Raw genomic sequence first — 18,684 nt, 5'->3', positions numbered from 1 at the left:
TAGTGCCCAAGTTGTCCTAAGAACCTCATTCTCATCTACCCATGCAGATGAACTGTTTTCCAAAGAATACCTTATAAATCTATTGGGGATGTCTGTAATACGGAAGATGAACAAAAGCAGACATATCTAAAGGGAGTTCTCTCATAAAGGCAGAACAATGCATGGACAGTATGACCTTGTATTTCCTTGCCATGTACCTTTGAGACACTGGGTGAAAGATTTCATTGTCATTTCTGACAGGAAGGCATAAAGAAGTACCAGACTTTCAGCTGAGTTTGTTCGACTTCAAAGACAAAAGTGGTGTGAACTACAATGCGTCATTTCCCAATCCATATTCAGCCTAGACCTAGATTGACAATCTAGGGTTTGATCAAGACAAGCATGGTAGCTGTAGGTAGTTCTGCAATGCTGAAGCAACCTGTATTAATGCCAGTGCTTTACCACTTATGGAAGATATGTTTTATGGCTGATGAAATAGACTTTGATTGAATTTTAAACACAGCAGACTGTTGAAGAAAAAAGGATTTGGTAAAAAAATGCGAGCAGCACCAGGAGTATACAGCACAGCAAATACCACTGCATATTCAGGAAGGTCTGCTCCTTACTTTGTGTAAAGGTGTGCCAAAATGTCATCTAGCGTGCAGCACCACATATCTATATGGTTAGAGTATATTTTCTCTACTCAGTGAACAATCCTGAAGAAGGATATGTCACAAACTGCTATGAAAAGTATTCTGGCTGCAAACTTTAGAATACTTCATGAAATGTAGTTGTTGCTGAATATCTTGAACTGGAAAGGACTGGCATTGCTGATCTTAACTAGTTAACTGCTGCATGAAGTTAACATGATTTCTTTGAAACCATGAGAGCTTTTTAATAAAACCTAGGAAGAGGAGATTATCTTTCTTTTCAACAGTAAATCTCAAACAGTTGCTGACTCTGAAGATCCAAGACACTGAAAACAAGCCTGTTAGTATCCCTTTCTGCAAGACAGGACTCATGAATCCCAGCACAGAGTAACTCAAACATTTCAAGAACTTCAGATGTGGAATTGAACTACTGAGAAACTCTGAAGTCAGAACATTTGAAAATTAAAACAGTGGATTTATATTTCAGCAGAAATATTGGTCAAATTTTGGCCCATAATTAATAAAAAATTTTAAATTTTGATCCAATAGCAGTGGTGTACATTTTTTGTTTATTTAGTCAGAGGGTTGAAAGTGTCATTCATGTAGTTGTAATTACCTTATCTTGATAAATTCAGATAAACCTGTCCTCATTCTTACATTCATAAGAGTGCATGCACTTGTATATACTAAGGTCAAAATTTCCTACATACATTATAAGCAGCACTTTTAGTGATGTATGGATGCCTTGCAACTATTATTCCAAGGTGTCTCATAACAGTATTTTCTATTATCCTAGTTTAATTTGTGCTAAATGCTAATTTTTCACTGTGCTAAAAGAATCCTAGCATTTTGTCATGAAGAAAAGTGCTAATGTGTTAACTGTCTTCATTTAAATGATTTTGCTATTGTACACTTTTGCAAAATCAATTGAGTATAATCAGTTACTTTTTCAAAATTAAATTGAACTTCATGAAAAATGACACATAAAAATTACATTAATGGTTGATTGGATAATGATAATGGGTTAATGCAAAATTACTATGGAAGAAGCAAAAGCATTTATCCTGCTGCTACATCCTTAGAGAACAGATTATAGCTATGAGCCTGATTTTCAGTGCTTCCCACAGTAATTGCTTCTGAGGAGGCACAGGGAATCTTTGAAGACTTTAATGATATGCCACTGCCACTTTAATTGCTAAGAGAAGCCAAGAGAATCCTAATTGCCAAGAGAAGCATTACTAATTAAGGTGTCATTCTTTATTCATTCCATAGTAATTAATCTGAAATATTTGTAAAAGCTGAGATATAAATTTAGATCCAAACTCACTTAGCTTAACCACAACAGACTTCATGTGAAAAAGATCCATAGATTAGTCAAGGCTGATAGTAAAACTTTAAATATTTTTCTTACAAAAAAGTTTGCTTTGTTTTTGCTCATAACTTTTTGAAACACAAATTTAAAAAATTGAGAATAGATTTAAGAATCTGTTCTCATTAATATGTAATTTTTATTTAAATTGTGATTCTACTCTCACATTAAAAAGATCATTAAAAGTGTTTATATAGGGTGTTCCTTTTTCTTATATTTCACTTTAAAGCTACATGCTTCTGAAGTGTTAAGATGGGTTTCCTTCAGCTCTGTGATGAGCAAAATTATGCAGGTTCAGTTGTGTATGTAATATCTTTGAATCATAACTTTAACAACACTTGTTCAGTATTTTCTTGCTTTCACTAGGATTGAGTATGCATAATTGATTAGATATAGAGAATGCCCATAATAAGTACTGCATGTTTGTCAGATCCTTCTTTAGTTCATCTTTGCTAAAATCTTTATTGAGCCTCACAAAATAATCTGTTGGAGTGCATTGCTCATATTGGTACCTGTCTGTTTCCTGTGTACTGGGTTTTGTACCTTGTTCTCTTTTCAGCTTTCTTTAATGCAGTTATGTCACAGTCTCACTGCATTCTAAACTCTTATTCTTTCGGCATGGATTATTTCTTATGGTTTACCTTAATGGTGCCTCGCATTCGTATGTAAATGCCAGTTCTTTTCTTCTTATCATGTAATATCTGAGAACATATGACCAAGCATCTCAGTGATGCATAGAACAGCTAGGTAGACTTTTCTGATCTATACTATCACATTTTTGTCTGCAATTCTCAACTTTAAAACTCTCTCCATCTCAACTTCTGGTCTTTGTAGGCATGTGTGAGATAAAAAAGAAGTGAAAAAACCCTTGGCAACAATTCTCAGTGCATCATGTTAGAGAACAGATCACTTTCAGGCCATCAAGATGGTTATGAGCTGTACTGCAGCATCACTGAGGACTTGTCAGCATAGTTTATGTGGCTGATACCTAATTCATGGCTATATCACTTGAGCAAATTTGAATGCAGTATCATTGAGAGAGAGAACCTGGTCAACTGAGTACCTTCTAGCAGCAGGCACTTGATCCAGCAGTAGGATGAAATTAAGCCTTATACCAAGATGGCAGATTGCATGTGATAACCCTATCATGGAGAAAGAAGAATTGAAGTATGAATGGTTCAAAGCGCAGTAACCTGGACTTGTCTAAGCTACCTATGAAGGATTTTTAGCCACTGATGACTATCAAAATTATGCTACTCAATACAAAGAGATGGTAGTCTGGAAAACCTGAACTGTGTTTGGCATGTGTCTCCTTGACTACAAAGGGAGCCAAGTGTGAAGTGTGCCCAAACAGATCTGTAAAGTGGCTCAGTGATTGTGGAGGACCTTAGATGCTTTTCTGGGGATTTAGTTTAGTCTCTGTCAGGTCTTATCCTAGACTTCCAGCCCTTTAGTGACTGGAATATGTGGGGTGCACTAGCTGAGCACAGTACCTGATTTCATTTAATGCAAGAAGAATCTGGTTCACATGCTCTGATTCAATTCTGCAGTGGGAACCAAGTGCTGCAACTGGGGGACACTGAAGAGATTTTCTTCAAAAGCACACTCCTTACTCAGACTAAGTTACCAATGTAGATAAATCCTTTTTTCTTTAGGTACTTCATTAAAGTACCTGAAAGTAGTTGGGCAAAACTGGGCAACAGCTTCCTTTGATGTCCATGTCAAGGGTTCAAGTAAGGGTTCAATCCTGAAAATATATGAAATACATGTTTTTGTGTGAAATCTTACAGTTGTGCTTGTAAATATAGGCTTTACTGGATTTTTTAAAAATATAAAGAGTACAATCTAAACAGAGTCTTGCCTGTTATTGGAAACGCTCAAATCAAAACTTCAGAGAGCTATTAATGTGAAAAACAGATTTTTTTTCTATATTCTAATTAAAATAACAAAGCTAGTGGTAACTTAGCTGGTGGTGAAATGATGCACTAACATTTTACTGAAAATAGGCCTTAAGTTCATGAAATTGTAAGGGAGGAATTGAGAAAATACTGTGATTTGAAACTGATTTTTCTTCTAAAACAGTAACTAATAACTTTAAGTTTCATTTGCATGTAAGTGTTCTTCCTATCAAGTAAGAAGAATAAATGGGCTGACCAGTCAGTCCTATGTGGATTGAAGGCAGTATTAAAAAAAATAAATGTTGTCAGGCTGTAGCAAAATGTGTGCCTTACTAGGTCCTCACAGGGAAGATCATGATCAGAGTAGTTTCATGTACATGAAGTGAAATATAGGCAGGTAATTCTTTTTTCCTATGCATCATTTGCCTTACTAAAATGAAAGCATAGAGTAAGCTGCTTATTATTAATACAATAAATGATGAATAAATTTATCACATCAGAAGTGTTCTGAAATTTGCAATAATAAGTTCAAAGTATTGGGAGCTTCCCAGTAACTCTACAACATAATTGAGGGGATTCTGGTCACTGGAAATTTCAAGTTGGCTTTTTCTGCATAAATTTCTTTATGTTATTGTTACATTGTTCCCATAGCTTTGCAAAAGTATCATTCATAACAAAATCTGAATTTTAGTTTTGCTTAAATTTGCTACTCTGTAAATGCACCCAAATATACTGACAGCATCATTGGAATGAAATTGCATGCAAGTATTTTATATGCTAGACTATATTCGTTTATTTTGTACTATATTTTTATTTATTTCACACTAATTTTTTTAACTTTTTTGCCATCTAAGTTCCTCTTGAAAGTTGTCTAGAAACTTCTCTCACATGCATGAGTTGGTTATAATGAAGATGTAACTGATTGTGATATTCGTAATAACATTATTATTGTACATAGTCATCTAAGCAATATTTTTATTTTCCCAGAGTGCAGGATGGAACATCATTGAAATAGTTGTTTTAGATGTTTTTTATATTGCTTTATTCTACTATAAATGAGCATAGCACACATATCATGTAGGTGAAAGATGCAGTTTACTTAGAAGCCTTTTGTCAGGTGATCTGACTTGTTTCTTGATACCATACACTAATCTGTGAATTTAAGAGAGAGTTATTTTCACCAGACATACATTGACATCGCATATGGACTGTCATGGCCTGGCATTATTTCTGTACAGAGAGTGCCAGTACTATTAGCTGCAAGGATGGGGACATGCCACCTACCTGTTAAATCCTTCTGTCTCTTGCCCTATCCATCTGTTACTTGTAGGAAGGTAAAATTCACCTAATCTTTGTCTTTTGGAATATAAGCAGTTGCAAAATCAAAGGTAGTTATGACAGAAAAATTAATTTTAAATACTAATAGTATGTAACCAGTCTAATTCTCCCTATATGTCTCTGGGTCTGAGGGTGGATTTCAACTCATAATACACTCTTCTGTATGGACAAAAATAGTTCTAACACAATATTGGATGTAAAAGCAGAGCTAACTTCTTATAAATTCAATTAAGTGGTTTGGGATTTTTTACTCCACAGTAGTATAATTTCAATTCTTGCAGTATTGCATTTATTTCAACATAATAGGAGAGTCCTAATGGTTCTGCACTGGTCTTGCTTTGCTCAAATAGTATATTTGTCGCAGCCAACTCCCTTTAAATAGTCCATGTCCTGTTAAATGTCAACACAATTGTGTTAGCAGTTCAATACTGTACTGCTTTGTCAGGGTCCTTGAGTACCTCTCACATTCTCAAATAAGCATCACTGGCAGACTGGCAGTTTCTACAATGTCATCAGTCTAGTGATGCTCTCATACGGAGTTGGCTCACTCTGTCTTTTTCTTTAAATAAAACCTGTAAAGAAGAGTTCACCCTGCACTACAAATAGTCTTTTCTGCGTGCTTACTGTCACAAACCTGTTTTAATTTAATCGAGTTCTAAATAACTTTGTGTCTGTTCAGCGATGTAGTATTGCTTTGTCTTTTCATAATGTGTGTTTAGGTTTTTTTCACTTTATGTGTAAAGGATAAAAGAGAGCAGGTAAGTGAATCATAGAATGATAGAATACTTTGAGTTGCAAGGGACCCTGACAGGGACACCTTTCACCGGACCAGGTTGCTCAAAACCCCATTCAACCTGGCTTTGTACACTGCAAATGAGGCATCCATAGCTTCTCTGGGCAATGTGTTCCAGTGTCTTACCACCTGACAGTGAAGAATTTCTTCCTAATGTCTAATCTAAACCTACCGTCCTTTAGCTCAAAGCCATTGCCTCTTGTCCTATCACTATATACCCTTGAAAAATCTCCCTCTCCAGCTCTCTTTTAGGTTTCCTTTAGGTTCTGGAAGGGTGCTGTAAGGTCTCCTCAAAGCCTTCTCTTATCCAGGCTGAACAACCCCAGCTCTCTCAGCCTGTCTTCCTGAAAAAGCTGGCAGCCCATGGCTTGGACAGGGGAACTCTGTGCTGGGTTAAGAACTGGCTGGAGGGCCGAGCCCAGAGAGTGCTGGTGAACGGTGCTGCATCCAACTGGCAGCCAGTCACTAGTGGTGTCCCCCAGGGATCAGTGTTGGGCCCAGTTCTGTTTAATATCTTTATTGATGATTTAGATGAGCAGATTGAGTCCATCAGCAGCAAATTTGCAGATGACACTAAGCTGGGGGGGGAGTGTCAATCAGCTGGAAGGCCGGAGGGCTCTGCATAGGGACCTGGATAGGTTGGAGAGTTGGGCTGATTCCAATGAGATGAGATTCAACAAGGCCAAGTGCTGGGTCCTGCACTTTGGCCACAACAACCCCATACAGTGCTACAGGCTGGGGACAGGGTGTCTGGAGAGCAGCCAGACAGAGAGGGACCTGGGAGTTTGGATTGACAGGAAGCTGAACATGAGCCAGTGTGCCCAGGTGGCCAAGAAGGACAATGGCATCCTGGCCTGTATCAAGAACAGTGTGGCCAACAGGTCCAGGGAAGTGATTCTTCCCCTGTACTCAGCACTGGTGAGGCCACACCTGGAGTAGTGTGTCCAGTTCTGGGTGCCTCAGTTCAGGAAGGATATTGGGATGCTGGAGCAGGTCCGGAGGAGAGCAACTAGGCTGGTGAAGGGACTGGAGCACAAGTCCTATGAGGAGAGGCTGAGGGAGCTGGGGCTGTTCAGCCTGGAGAAGAGGAAGCTCAGGGGAGACCTCATCACTCTCTACAACTCCCTGAAAGGAGGTTGTAACCAGGTGGGGGTCGGTCTCTTTTCCCAGGCAACTATCAGCAAGACAAGAGGGCATGGTCTCAAGTTGTGCCAGGGGAGGTTTAGGTTAGATATTAGAAAGAATTTCTTTACAGAAAGGGTAATCAGACATTGGAATGGGCTGCCCAGGGAAGTGGTGGATTCTCCGTCCCTGGAGGTTTTTAAGAAGAGACTGGATATGGCACTTAGCACCATGGTCTAGCAACCGCAGCGGTAGTGGATCAAGGGTTGGACTTGATGATCTTGGAGGTCCCTTCCAACCCAGCTGATTCTATAGAGAGCTGCTCCAGACCTCTGAGTGTCTTTGTGGCCCTCCTCTGTACTCACTCCAGCAGGTCCATGTCCTTATGTTGGCAACACCAGAGCTGGACACTGTATTCCAGGTGGGATCTCACGAAAAATGCATTTATATTAAATGCTGCACATGGTTTGTCTTTGGACCAACAGACAGAAGAGACCTCTAAGATTATCTTTCTTGCTGCTGCCTGTATGGAGTGAACTGAGGACAAACTGGCAGGGCAAGTGTTCTAGATTTGAGTTCTACCACTGTCTCCATCAGAGTCAGACCAGCTTCCCCTTCCTTACCACATAATGTTATAAGATTCCCAACCCAAAACTGCCATCTGCTTTTCTTCAGTTTGTTCCAAAGATGAAAATTGGTGTGGTTCTGGCGAGAGACGTGTACATAATCCAAAGTACACAACTAGTTACCCTTGCTCAGTAAATCAGTGGCTTAGAAGTTACTATTTTTATTATGTGTTCCTGCAGTTGTGGTTTTAACTGCTGATTTAAATTTTGAGATCATTTGAAGTTCAGTCTTAAGTGGAATACACCATATCATATAGACCAAGTAAAAAAGAATAAGAAACTTGGCTCAGTCTGTAGTAGTGCTGATGGGGAGAAGTCTGCCTGCGGATGTGCTCCCGTCATGGTTGGACAGCTGATGGCCAGCCTCTTTTCTAAAACTGAATGTTTGTAGCTCTTCAGCCTTTTTCATCTGGTTGTAAATCTTGGCTTTGAAGGGCAAGCTAAGATCTGAAGCAGCGGTCTGAAGACTTAGACTACGGAATGATTCCTTTTAGATTAAGGACAATAGGCCAGGAACCAATACCACATGACATGGGCATAGGATGTCATTTTACAGATCTTTCAGTCAAGCCATTTAGAAACACGTTCTGAGTAATGAATGCATCCAAATGAAATTGGAGGTATTATGCAAGCAACACAACTGAGACTGATATTAAATATTAAAAATATTGCCAGTAGCTGAGAACACGTGCTAGGCTATGATCTCTAAAAACATTGCGGATGTTGCAGTTGCTTTTTTTAATTCAGTGTTTGTGAAAATGAAAAGCATCAGAGGAGAGGAACCAACAATTTGTGTAAATGCAGCTTTACCATTATTTTGTGTGTTGAGAAGCAATGGATCCATTTGTAAACAGGAAATAACTGATCCTTAGATTAGATAAAGTTATCATATCATGTAAAATTTTATTGCCATTATAGAATGTGAGTGTTCAACTTAATCACAAATCCTACATTCATTTTTAATTGACCTGTATGTATTCTCCTTAATGGAAGACTTGAGGTTTTTTTCTTGCACACTCAATATATTTTAATTGAACACCTGATTCGTACCACCAACACATTAACATCTGGACACTATCTTTTATGCATACAGATACACTGATTAAAACTCAGCAGAAAAGCAGATAACAAAAAGACAACATTATGGAACACTTTCAGCCGTAATTTTTTATTATATATTGAGAAGCTTTTAATTACCTTACTTCATTTAATTAGTCCTGCTACTTAGGTCAATTGGGTTTTTATTGATATGCCATGTTAGCAACTTCACTAATTGGCACAAAATGGCATGACTATACTAAATATCTTGTCTTTCTTGTCCAAAAGAATTTCTTACAATTTTTTCACAATTCTGAGACTTTTTATTTATTTCAAAGTCTTTTCAACAATATATAAAATATTTTGACAGAGTGGCTTGATTTAAAATTTAGCATTTCGCTTTTCATTTTTGTTTCTTAGTTAAAGACAAAAAAGATTCTAAAGAAAAAATTTTTACTTCCCAAAAATATATTTTAGCATCAGAAAATAACACTACCTTTTGTAGTTTTTAAAATGTTAGTCTTTCTTCAGAAAGAAAATTGTAATTTAAAACATTCTTTATCATTATGACTTTAAGCATAATTTGTTAGCATTTACAAATTTAGTCTGGAAGAAAACCAGCAGTGCTGTGTCACTCCAGCAGTTGTACTTAAGTGGTTTTGGGATCTGTTCTGCAGTGGAATCTGACAACTCTGAGTGTAGAGGAGCTCAAGTTATATAAACATTTTAATTCATGATATTAATTTCCAGTTAATTAGTAACAGAGCTTATGAAAACAGAGACTTTATGGAAATGTAATTATCAAAAAATATTTTTTTCTGTGTGAGATAATTTCTTTGAATAATTAATTATAGACCTCTCATTAATTTTATATTCTTCTATACCACACCATTTTTTATATTTTTCTTTAAAAATGTAACATATTTGTGACTCACTAATTTCTTGAGATGTATTTGGTGTCTCTATACCAGGCAAAAAAAATTACAATTTAACCAATAGCACTTTTTTGGTTTACCAAATACTGATAGTTTTGTGAATAATTTCTATCCTTTTTGAGTTGTTCATATCTTTCTAATATATGTGTTCAATTGTGTTGGCACTTCAACAGATAAAGTAATTTGTCATTATGCAATCAATCTTCTCCCCCTAATTTGAGAATAAATGTATTATTAATATGTATGACTTTGTGCTCCCACAGAGACATGATTTGTGGAATAATATGACATTCTACTTATTTAAAATACTCCTTTTAAAATTATTTGAAATACAGGTTTTACAATCCTTGCCCTGAAGTTTAACTTAACCACTTTTTGTGATTACACAGTGGCATTTTCTTTCCTCTTCAAATCTGTCACAAGCAGGTAGCAGGGATCAATTTGAGCTAGATTTTCTTAGTCTGGGCCACAGCATTATACATATCCTGACATCCACAGGAGGGCAGCATGGTTAAATTAAGGGAGAAGATGGCAATATGATTGTATTCCAGAAGCTAAATTAATCTCACTTCTGTTTTCTCTTAGATTTTTATGAATGTCATTTTTTTTAATTTTTATGTAACAGCAATTTTAGAGTTGAATATCATTGTAGTATTGCTATTTTAGGTGGACAGTTACTTGTCAGAGCAATCCTGTGCAGCAGCAATGGACTGATCCCAGGAGATGGCTCTGATGTTCCCTCACAGGTGGTAAATTCTGTATTCCTGAAGTCCTCCTACAGCTCCAATCGCAAATCAGCTCCAGTTTAATAACTCCAGGGGAGGGACAGAGCATTTGAATGTTTTATTTTCTGCGTATTTAATACAATAAAGAACTTCTGGCAAATCCATGCTGTTGTTATAAGCTTATATCTTTCTTTCATAGCACTTTTTTTTTTCCCCTAACCACGACCCAAAACAAAACCATGTTAGGAATTTTTTTTCCTAACTCTATTAATCCATTTTAAAAATCCTGAATTCCATGAAAGAATACTTAAATAACTTTCTCAAAGGGAATATATTTTCCAGTGATGCATTTCTGTTGTTTTCTAGAGTAAGTCCTGTGGAATTCACTTTTACATTGTTTGCTTCTATGTGGCATTTCCAAGGATAAACATCCAATCACATTAATTATTTTAATTCAAATTACTGTACACTGGAAGCTGTCTCTTCCAGTGCCACAAGACAATTGCTAAATATTACCAGTGGGTGCCAGTTTCAGAGTGAGACAAAAGAGCTGCTTCCAGGGACAGGTAGTTGAGGTATGGAACTGTGCTACTAGGTGTAGATTTCGAAAGTTTAAAATGTTTGAGAAAAACATTATGGAAATTAATTGAAACAAAAATCCATTAAAAAGTTATAAACACAGAGACACCATTTTTAGATAAAGAAACTCCTAGAGACAGTAATAGCATGACTATATGAGAAATTTCTGGGGGTGTATAACTGCATACTTCCCTCCACACCCTGATGAGAACAAGGTACGGCCTGGCTTTTGGGTGGCCACTTCTACATTCTTTTGGAGAGAAGTTTCTTCAAAAGAGACAAAGTGACATGGAGTCAGAAGACTTTTTGTTTCTTTGGCATCTTTAAAATTCTACATGTGTTCTGTATAAAAAGCTTCTTAAAAATGGATATTTTCAGAGAACTGATTGGCTGGGTCATACTATGAAAGCTTTCTTCCTTGTTTTTACCTTTGTGTTGTCATCAAAAGATAGCCAGGAGCATAAAAGTATTTTTTTTATTCTAACTTTTGATGGAAGGATCACTTACAGTTGTTGTTCTGCACCACTCAGCTTCCTGAGGCAGAATGACTATCAGAATATAAGATTAGCCTTGCTGTTTTGGACCAAATATTCATATAACCCAATATCACATCTCCCACTGTGGCCAACAGCAGATCACTGGGAAAGAGTAATCTCAGTACTCTTCCAGACTCCACTCATCTGCAGACCAAGGACTTTCTGAGCAGATTATGACTGCACATACAAACATTCAATGCAATTAAATATTTGTTTTCCACAGCCTGTCCAGGAATGCCTAAAATGCACAATGAAATGTACCTAATTTGCGTTCATGGAAACAAGCTATAACAGTTGCATTGCTGTGTGAGAGTGGAAATTAATGTCTGGCACTGTTCCTACATTCCTTAAAGGTGCTAGAGATGTGATGGAGACAGTCCACACCACTGATATGCCGGCAGCATTATGTTTTTCTGCTTCTGTATGTTGGATGGAAAGAGAAGTGGTATTCTTAGTTTTTCAGTGCATGAAGTGTCAAAATTTTAATCCGGAAGAAAATAACAGAATTCCCAATAAAAAGCTTTTTATTTCTGCAACATGGGGAGATTGTATATGAATTCCAGGAAGGTAACTGCATTTTCCCCGCTTTTGCTCTAACACTTTTTATTCTGGATGGCTCTGTGGTAGCATAACTAAAAAGAATTGTTTTCTACCAAGTGTGCCAAACATTTTGAAATCTTTACAGTCAGTGTAGTCTCTGTTCGTTATCAACTACATTGTCATTGAATCCACAGAAGCTTTACCTCATAGCATTGGCTGAAAAGAACAAACTAAGATTTACTATTCTGAATTGTGCTTTAGAATGAATACTTCTGTCAGATGGCAAACATTTTCCATGAATGTCACATTATCAACTTTTCATGATGCCTAGGTACAGAAAGCCTCCTTCATGTATGTCTTTTCAGGCAACTAATTACAATGGCTAAATTTGGAGTCTTTGCACTGTCAGGATCTGGTAGAGCCCACGGAAACAGAAGGGTCCTTCCAAAGGGTAATCTGCGAAGTTCTGAAAATGAAATATACCCCAAGCACACTGGATCCATACAAGGTGCAGGGGAAACATATTCACTGAAAGTGGCATAGTGGATTGCAAAGAGAAATATATTTAATTTGCTGGTTCCCTTTGAAATATTTTCTTTTCACTTTTTTAAAATTCATAAATGAATTGCATGTTTTGACACACGGAGTTAAAAGACTGATCAACTTCACAGGCTTCTGAAATACATTTCCCAATGTCTGGAAGATAAGGGCTGTTGTGAGGCTTTCCTGGATGTTTTTTTCTGGTGCACGAGGACCTCAAGTTCTGAACAGTCTTGCTCTTTTCCGCTTTGGTTTCTCTCCACAGAAGTTAATGTGGTATTGCTAACCTCCTGCACTGGACATGTTGCGAGGAGTAATTGCTTGGTTTATAAAGCACTCCTCAAGTGTCACAAAATGTTCCTATTAAGGGAACAATCCTATGTAAGTAAGGACTCGGTAAACTGATTTGTTTCAAATCTTTGGTGATGTTTTTAAATGGTGGTTTTAACTGAATTCTTTTAGGGATTTTTTTAAAAATCCTGCTGTCAAGGATTTTAAAAATGAGTTTTAAAACATCATAACATTCTGAATAAACATATTCTGTTTGCACAAATTAAAGGAAGGTGCTAGACTCATTCAATGTCATAATTTTTGTGCTTCTTTTCAAATCACAAATCAGGATACCAGGTGTAACATACCTTCTCATGCCTTTGCTAGATCAGACCCTTTAGGCTAATTCATAAGTACTTTAAAATACCTATTCACAATGCTGACAACAAATGTTATGAAAATACTTAGAATTTACAATCTTCAGGATGAAAATTGTATGCATCTTGTTCTTCTTATATGTTTTATTACAAAAAAAATAGCTCTGCTGAGGTCTGTATTCTTTATGAAATTAAAATTATATCAATTCAAAAGTACCAGTGAAAAGAAATACATGAAATATGTAACCACCCAGAGATAATCAAAACCAATTATCATTCCTAAAAGAGTTCATGCTTTTACTGACCTCCGCCACCAAAGTTTTCAACACCTTTTTATTGTTTCCATGAGTGGATGTGTATGACCTAGAAACAAAAGTAAATCTTTCATACTAACAGGTCCTCCATTTAGACTTTCTAGATCACAAATAATATCACTCCCTGACTGGAAAAATGGTCATCAGTTTTTCCTTGTTTTTCTATGTAATTGCAGTGTCATGTGCTTCCAGTGACATGGAGATGTCTAGGCTGGATACCCAACTACTTCTAGGGGCTCAAGATGCTTCTGAGTTATTTAAGGTCTGTCAATGTAAAGAATAGTTTCCACAGCTAAAGTGAACGGTTAGGGGAGAACAATGGCATTGAAACTTTTTATACTAAATCAACATCAGCATTTAAATTCAGATTTTCACATTGAAAACCAATCTCTTAGTTGTTCCTGCTTACTGTGCTTTTCTGTTCACAGATTATTATCTTTTTAGATTAAATTTAACCAAGAGTTGAGCTCCAGGGGTGTACCCATATATGCTGCAAACCACTGGTAGCTATTTTGTCCATGGGTTGAGACTAGAGCTGGTCCAAAGTAAGCTGCATCAAAAAGCAGAGAGTGGATGTCTGCTCCTCAGCACCAGCTGTTTTGCTGTTGTGCTGCATTACCTATTTACATTTCAATTAGATTACATTAGAATTAGAGTGCTTTCTACATTTATGTTGGATCTAAAGGATTTAGTTATTTTGTTGCCTGGAATTCTCTTGAGGCTAAAGGATGTTCTTCTGCCTTCTTAAACACTTTACATACCAAATAGCTTTCATGATATGACATAAATTGGATTAATAATTCTCAAGTTACCATTGTAGTTACTTCACAGGTTCCATAAGTACTAGCATGCATATTCACGAATGTTGAAGCACTCTGGAGTTTAGTAAAATATCAGTGTTAAAGAATCTAGGGATATCTGATCTGCCAGCATACCAATAACCATTTATACTGTAAGTGAAAAGTTGTTTATCAGGAAAAAAGCCAGACATTTTCCTGTTCATATTATGAGTATCTTGCTAATTGGAATACATGGAACTGTTTTCTGTGGCTGTGATGTTTGTATTACTTGACATTCTTCAACATTTCTTTATCCTTAGCAGGCATAATTACAGTAGTTTAGGCTGATTTTTTTCATTCCATCTGTTGAAGGCTTATTTAGTTCTCTTTCTCAAGAGCACAGAAAGTACTAAAATGAATCTGAGAATGTTTACAGCTAGGTTTCTTATGACCTAGGTCATATTGTTGTCTTGAATCAGTTTTCTCTCTCGTCCTCAACTGAAGACAAAAAAATTTCTTAATCTTTCGGGGTTAAATAAAAGAAGGAATGCAGTGCTAGGAAGATTCCTTTTATGCAAGGCGAAGGGATGACTGAAAGTGCCTGTGGGCATTTGGTCTCCATTGGCTCTCTCAGCGAATGCAATGATGCCCACGGATAGCCTGTATTGTTGTCAGTTAAATGGGATCATGAGTGTCTGAAAGGTGTTTGAGAATGAACTGAAAATCATTTTCACAAGTGGATGATTACTTCTGCCACATGTTAACCGAACTCTATCAGAGTGGCCCAGATTTTTGAGACTGCATTAATTGCTCTTTCAACCTTGACTGAGGTTTCTCTTTAAGAAAGGCCTTTGCTGGACTAAACTGCTACATGTATTGATTTTTCTTTCTATATTTTTTCATTGTTTGTGATAAATGAAGCCTCTTACAAGTAGAGAATTTATCATTCAAGATGTAGATAGATTGCTTCGTTCCTTAGAATAAAAAGGCTGGTCTAAAAATGATCTCTGTAGAAGTAATAAGTCCATTCTCATTTCTCCATCGGTGAATAGCTCCAGTATTCCACACAAAATTATGTTTTTCAGCTACTCATTAATGCTTTTTTTTTTCATCAAAAAGTAAAACCCTGCAGTCTTCCAGTGAGGTGAGGACTTAGAGCAAATAATCTGCCATCTTCTTTCCTGTGTTTGCCATCACATAATTGAAACTAAACTAAAATATTTAGCAGTGTGGTTTTGCATTTTGGTAGCAAAAGGAAATATACTTTGAAAGCTATTCAACATTTATGTATTTACAATATAGGGATGCCCAGACTTTTTGAAGAAAATGGATGTTCATTTTGTTTATTCCATTTCTGGAGAAGAAAATTGTATTGACTTAGATGAGATGATGTACAAAACGTTTTTATCCAGGTCTTTCTGTGTTTTGTAGTGGAAAAGTAATTTCTTGTATTTTTACTTGTTTTCCAGGAAAATGAACTTTACGTATTAAATGGGTTTTTTCGGTACCATATTATAAGCATTGTGAAGTATAATAATGTAAATCTGTGGCTTCATACAAATCAAATTTTTACTTTTTTATTTGGAAGTGAATGAAGAGAAAAAAGCAGTATTAAATAATGTCGAAGAAAAGAAGATTACAGAACTGTTTTTAAGAGAAAAAGTCTCAGAAAAGTGATTGCATAGTTTGTACATCTGGTTGCATTTTCATATTACTAAAAAACTGCTAGAAAATCTTCACACTGGGGTCACACTTAAATACTCAAAATGTTTGATCAAGGTCCTGTTTTCTATGTGATGTATAAAAGCAGGTGTATTAGTCTTAAGTTACTGGCAATTACGTGAGTAATATCAAAACACTGAAGAAGGCAACCACAAATGTACATACTAACTATAAATATTCTTTCTAATGTGCATATGTACAGATATAGAAATTATGTGTGTATATTTCATTTATTAATATATTTTTACAGAATAAAAGTCTGCCATCTGTATGTGTTTCAAAGTACATCAAAATCCCAATCTTTCCGAGCTTCTTGTCAGTCTATTTATTAAACATTCTCAAAACATGATCTTACAGAAAAGTCAAAATAAATCTAAAATAAATTACTATTGTAGTGTTCAGATATAGGGGAAGTATTTCAGTGTCTTCCTTCCTTGTGTATGGCTGAACTGTAATAATTCAAGAATTATTTTAGATGATCCCAACTTTGGAACCCAAATTAGAGTGAGAAAAATTGAAGCAAATGGTCTGGTTAATGTTTAGAAATATGGAATTGGCTTCTTCTGAATATCGGTTTCTTCTTTGTATTGAACATAATATTTTACCTAAGGAAAGGTAAAGTATTTGAATGAATGGCTGTTCTGTGTTTCTTGTTCCTGCTTAAAATAGTCTGAACAATTGATGTTGTGCATCTTGTGCACGTTTTTTTGGATGGAGAGAGTGAGTGGAGCTGATAGGTGAATACAGCTACACGTATGGATAGAGAAATAGCAGGCTGCAGTTGTGTGAGTTCATGACTGTGAGGGTCTGTTCTGGTTTGTGGTACTGACATTTACCTGAGACTCATGAAAAATAATGCAATTCCCCATCTTAAAAACAAAACATTCTTCAACTGAGACCCATGAAAAATGATGCAATTCCCCATCTTAAAAATAAAACATTCCTCAGCTTAGCTCTAGGACTTAGTTGACTTCTGAGTTTGTTAACCTAGTAATTTTCTGCTCCAGCTGAGAAACCCAAGTCTAATTTAATTCTGAAAACTGGCTATTGGAGATTTTTTTCTGTTCTAGACATCATCTGCAGTTTCTACAGAAAAAGAAGTTCAAAGAGGATTCTAGAAGTCTAGGATATTTGGGTCCTTCCAGATGTAAATGTTAGGCTCTTGAGTAAGAATTAATCTCTTTATCTTTCAGGAGCATGCACACTTAAGATGAGCACAGGAGATACCCCCTGTAAATGGCTGAAACTTTCTACATTAGAAAAAAACTGTCACCATTAGAGATGGCACTGGAAGAGGGATTAATAACATAAGATTATAACTGCGTGTTTATAGTGATTTGTAAAACCAGACAACATAAAGCTTTGCATTTCTATACTAAATTCCAGCTCTGTGTCATGAATGCTATTTTCCTTTGTTACCTACTCTTATGTAAGACCAGCAGATTTTAAAGTTAGATAGTTAATGTTCCACTCCTTTGTTTCCCAAGGAGACTCTTATTTAACACCTTAGTTGGAAGCAATTTGTAGGAGGAATAAAAGTGCACATTGCTATTTAATTTCTTTTTGTATGCTTTCTTATTTTATATTTTTGAATTTACTGTATCTTGTGTTAGTTCTGCCTGGACGTGGTATATCTTACATGAAAAGTAATTTAAAAAGCAGCCCACCTTTCCCTATGGCAAATGTTCTTTTAAGACCTCTTATTTTAAAAGCACCTTTTTATGCCAGTCTCAGAATAGAATTAAATTGAAAAGGAAATTAAGAAAAAAGAAAACATTAACACCATTAATTCTGAAAAATAATTAACTTGGTGTTTCTAAGTTTGGGTTGCTCATTTTCTGACATTTTACTGTGAGAACATGAAGCCTGGTAATTGTGTACACAAAGCCAATTTTTTCTCCCTCATACAAATAAAAAGCAGAGTAACCAAGTGAGTCAGAGCTTCAACACAAGTATAACAGGAGCTGAAGAAGGGCAAACATTGGTGTCGTAATAACAAGGGAACCATTACTTAATCTGACAAACCATCATGGTTAATAAACATTATACTGAACATTCATTTTAGACACAAATTTGTCCTTTGTGATGACTAATGTGGGACAGAATGTGCTGAGTGTACAGCTAGGACAGTTGTAAAAAGGTTTTGCCCCTATCTTGTTTGCCCATTTCACGTAAGATGTTAGTTCATTTTTCTGTTTTTTGACTGAGTTACAAACTTATCAAGCAGCAAAGCCACAGAAGTGATCAGAAAGCAGAGGGCAGAAGACCTTATCCTCTTACCAGAGAGGCCCTTGTTCATCTATCAATCATCCAACCAACCATTCCCATCCTAGTTATTATTTCTTCATAATATATGTACCAGCACGCCCTGGAGAGTGCCCTGTTAAGGCAGAATTCATTGGTCTGAATGGTCGTTGTTCTGCCTTTGACCAACCTAGTTGTGTGAGATGCTGTTGACAGAATCTGGCCAGCCAGAAGGGACAGCTCTTGGGTAATATTTTGCTCTCTTGTCAGGGCTTAAGCATCAGATCCTTACCACTCATAGGCTCTTGCT

At 36.4% G+C, this 18,684-nt stretch overlaps 1 protein-coding gene across 22 annotated transcripts in view; it reads left to right on the top strand.

The window, feature by feature from the left end:
- The window catches only part of CADPS2 (calcium dependent secretion activator 2), a 294,545-nt gene that overhangs the window by 162,857 nt on the left and 113,004 nt on the right, over positions 1-18,684 (top strand). The window lies entirely within an intron of this gene.

Source organism: Neopelma chrysocephalum, unplaced genomic scaffold (genome assembly GCF_003984885.1).
Source record: "Neopelma chrysocephalum unplaced genomic scaffold, ASM398488v2 Primary Assembly neopelma1_45, whole genome shotgun sequence".
NCBI lineage: Eukaryota > Metazoa > Chordata > Aves > Passeriformes > Pipridae > Neopelma > Neopelma chrysocephalum.
Note: the sequence above shows the minus strand (reverse complement) of the source record. Positions and strands in the feature narration are given on the sequence as shown.